Genomic DNA, 4,994 nt, shown 5'->3' on the forward strand with positions numbered 1-4,994 from the left:
CCGTGTGCTTCACCTAGTAGATACTGCCTACTGGCTTCCTGTGTGAGGGATACATTTGGTTGCCCACCCAACCCATCCACTCCTCTCTTCTTTCCTCCTAAGGGAATCCTGACCAGCCTGTCCCCCATGAAACTCAAGTGACACATGGGAAGTGGACTCCAACCCATCTCCAGAGCAAGGTGCTGATGGTTCTAAATGAAGCATGGTGAGCACATTCTCCCTGCCAGAGATCAGCTCGGGAATGCAGACACACGTGTACAGCCTTCCTTACCAACCGGACTAGCCTGGGGACAGGCACTCGAGTATGAACTGAGGTGACCAATCGGCCTGAAGGACAGGACCCCGATCCACGCTGTCTCTCGCTCTCTCCATCTGGATGTAAACAAAGGAGCACATTCCCCCTGTGGCTGTCGGTAGTCACCTCGGTGCCATGGGGGAAGCCATTCTGAGAACACAGCTGACACACGGAGACAGGTTAGGTAAGGAATCGCTGAGCAGCGGAGCCAGGGCCCTAATCATCTACACCTGGAGCCTGCCTTGCCTCAGAGCTTCTTGATATGAGGGATGATAAATACTCCGATTATTTAGACAGTGGAGTCAAATGTTACTTGTAGCCAAAAGCATCCAACTGGGGTATCTGGAGTAAAATCCTCTCCTTCCATCCCTCTCTCTGTCCCTCCCTCTCTTCCTTCCTTTCCTCTATCTCCCTTCCTCCCTCCCTTCCTTCCCACTTTAGTTCTTCTGCTTTCCCAGCTGTGTGACCTTGGGCAAACCCTTTAATCTCCTGGTTTTCAGTGTCCTCATATTGAACGAAGGAGCTGGACTAGCTCCTTCAAACTCTAACATTTATAATAAAAAGATTATATCAAATAATGCTTCTATGAAACAAACAAGTATAGTAAGTAGGTAAACCACTGAGATTAGTTCAAACTAGTTCAAGCTGAAAGCAGAGAGTTGCCAAGGCAGTTAAAAAAAAAGATGGCTTGAGAAGACGAGAAGTAACCTCCCATAAACAGCAGGCTTCAAGTCAATGAACACAAAAAATCAATGAGGTGAAAACCATGTACCCCTGAGAATGAATGAGGTGAAAATAAATTGACCACAAAATCATATATTCCCTTTTATACTCAGCCAAATACAGTCACTCTGTTGTGCCTCCTGGCTCTGTGTACCCAGAGAAGATAAGGAGAAGGGCCTTGAAGCCTTATTCATGAGAAAAGGACAGCAGAAAACCCTGGAAGATCGGAGAAAGGAGTGTTACATGGGCCAAAAGGCTGAGAGAGTCCATCTTCAAGCCATTTTTCCCGCTTCTGCATTCATATGGATGTTCTGCTCATTTTGAGTCTCTGGCACTGCATGCTACAATGACAAAAGACTCTTTCAGCTCAGAATAGGTTTGCCCCCGTAAATAACTGTTTGCGGAGGCTGCTGCCCCTACCTGTCTGCTGCTTGCAGTAGTAGGGATGCAGTCAAGAAATCCTGAGTAGAAACAATTGGGTGGCAGTCAATTCAGGGATGAGAAAAGGGAAACATTATCCTTACGAACCCAGGGACAAGCAAGGCATTCTACGTCCCAGGTAGCAATGGCAGCGAGAGTCGGGGACAGTACCTTTGGGATCCAAATAAGGAAGGAGAGAGAATGCTTAGTCATGCTATCTGGGATCCTCTTTAGGCCCTCCATCATGCAGCATGATTCTGGCACAGAAAGAAGTTCTACAGATAGTTGTTGTATTGATGACTAAATTGGGTAAAAATACATCTAAGTGAGTGGAGATACTTGGCAACCAGGTATAGGGGAAATGGAACAAAGGCAGGAGTGGTTGGGGATTGTGTCTGAAAATAATAATGGAAGGGGTCTGGTGCAGCAGCAAAATAGTTATACTAGTGGGTTGAGAACCACTAGTACAACTATACTAGTTATACTAGTATAGACTAGTGTATATACATATATATAGGTACACTAGTATATAGTTACATATACATATATATGTATAGTTATGTATACATATATACATATATAACTAGAATAGTTATACTAAGGTATATACATATTAGTTACATATACATATATATGTATAGTTATGTATACGTATATACATATATAACTAGAATAGTTATACTAAGGTATATACATATATTTATGTACACTAGTATATAGTTACATATACATATATATGTATAGTTATGTATACGTATATACATATATAACTAGAATAGTTATACTAAGGTATATATATTAGTTACATATACATATATATGTATAGTTATGTATACATATATACATATATAACTAGAATAGTTATACTAAGGTATATACATATTAGTTACATATACATATATATGTATAGTTATGTATACGTATATACATATATAACTAGAATAGTTATACTAAGGTATATACATATATTTATGTACACTAGTATATAGTTACATATACATATATATGTATAGTTATGTATACGTATATACATATATAACTAGAATAGTTATACTAAGGTATATATATTAGTTACATATACATATATATGTATAGTTATGTATACGTATATACATATATAACTAGAATAGTTATACTAAGGTATATACATATATTTATGTACACTAGTATATAGTTACATATACATATATATGTCTAGTTATGTATACGTATATACATATATAACTAGAATAGTTATACTAAGGTATATACATATATTCATGTACACTAGTATATAGTTACATATACATATATATGTATAGTTATGTATACGTATATACATATATAACTAGAATAGTTATACTAAGGTATATATATTAGTTACATATACATATATATGTATAGTTATGTATACGTATATACATATATAACTAGAATAGTTATACTAAGGTATATACATATATATACACATGTATATACACATATATAAATATGCATATATGTATACACATATGCATACATATATGTGTATATACATGTATATACAATAGTATAACTATTATTTAAGCCAGTTATACTAGTGGTTCTCAACTAGTTGCCCTTAGAATCACCTGAGGAGATTGAAGAATAATAGCCAGAATACTTGAACCCCACCCTGAGAAATCTGTCTTCAGCTGGTCTGCTGTGGGGCTCAAGTTCAGGACTCTGGAGCAGGTGAAAGCACAGTTCAAATCAGCTCTTACGGTTCACTTTTCAGGCAGAGAGTTTTAACAAGCAGTTGCCAGGGTATTTAGTGTGATGTGAGTATGCTTCTGCTTCTTGCCTCTGCTCACCACCGCCTGAACCGTCTTCCCAAAGGCCTGCCTTCCACAACCTCATAGCTTCCTCACCACTTGCAGGGTGGCTCACCGTGTAATCTCAGTACTTTGGGAGGCTGAGGCGGGAGGACTGCTTGAGCCCAAGATTTTAAAACCAGGCTGGGAAACATGGTGAGACTCCATCTCTACAAAAAAAAAAAGTGTTTTATATAATTTTTTTTTATTAGCTGGGCATGGTGGTGGGCATGCTGAGGTGGGAGGATCACTTAAGTCCAGGAGTTCAAGCCATGATTGTGCCACTGCACTCCATCAGCTGACATACAGAAACCCAGAAACCCTGTCTCAGAAAAAAAAATCCTGGAACAAATCAATGGCTTTCTTTTTTTTTTTTTGAGTTTCGTTCTTGTTACCCAGGCTGGAGTGCAATGGCGCAATCTCGGCTCACCGCAACGTCGCCTCCTGGGTTCAGGCAATTCTCCTGCCTCGGCCTCCCGAGTAGCTGGGATTACAGGCATGTGCCACCATGCCCAGCTAATTTTTGTATTTTTAGTAGAGACGGGGTTTCACCATGTTGATCAGGATGGTCTCGATCTCTTGACCTCGTGATCCACCCGCCTCGGCCTCCCAAAGTGCGGGGATTACAGGCTTGAGCCACTGCGCCCGGCCCTCAATGGCTTTCTTACGCCTTCCTTATTTGTGATTCACCAATGCAATGTCATCCTTCACACTCTGACATGTCCCAGGGAAATTTCTGAACTCCAAAAATGAAGATTAAAGAGAAAAAACAAAACTTTTTAGGAAATTGAGTTATGATCACTTGTAGTTTTCTTTCAAACTTGATGCAAAGGAAGAGTCCAGAAACAGACCAACTGAAAGGATTTCTCTCTTGGTAGACACATGCAGAGGGGCAAAGAGAGGTTTTTGGAAAAGAAGACCTGGTTCAAGACATTAAATTCTTGGCTGACAGTCACTTGGGCAGGTAGAATGCTAATGTCTCCAAGGGAGGCTCTTTAAGCTCATCAAAGTCTATTTTAAAATTGCTTAAGCATTTTATCAGAAATTTTAGTTTCTTTCCAGAAGGAAATTGAGAGACATAAATCATGAGAAAAGTTTTCCCCAGACCAGGTCCGAGACAAGCTTTCCTCTAGAGCAAGTATCTTGCAGCTCCCAGACAAGAGGGCACTCCCCTTTTAAAGCAAAGAAAATCATTTTGGCACCATCCTCTACTCAACCCTAATACCCATGAGCCATGTTTCCAGACTTTGTAGGAAAAAAAGTTGTCAGATCCAAGATTTCTATACCTGACAACAATTTTTTTCACATGTGAGGGCAACCTAAAAATATTTTGGTTATGCAGGGATTCTAAATATATTCCACCTTATCCTCTTTCTGAAAAACTCACTCAAGGAAGTACTCTAACAAAACAAAAATTAAATTGAAACAAAAACTTCTACAAAGAGGGAAGCAATCTGTATAATACTTATGATGAATAATCAAGTAAAATTTAAATAGGTGATGAAATGTTATTATAAGATATAAAATAAGACCCCTTAAAATAGAAGCTGTTGCAAATAACAGTAAAAAACAGCATCATCACCTCCAGTTCCTTCTGCAACATCTGTTCCCTCTGTCATGTAGCACGAGAGAGTACATACTTGAGAGGTCCGTGAGTCTCCTGCCTAGTAGACAGAATTCTTTTTCACTAACTGATCTTGGCTTTTAGCAAAATGCCTCTTCCGTCAAGCAGCACCAAAGGTTGA

This window comes from Callithrix jacchus, chromosome 19 (assembly GCF_049354715.1).
Source record: "Callithrix jacchus isolate 240 chromosome 19, calJac240_pri, whole genome shotgun sequence".
Taxonomy (NCBI): Eukaryota; Metazoa; Chordata; class Mammalia; order Primates; family Cebidae; genus Callithrix; species Callithrix jacchus.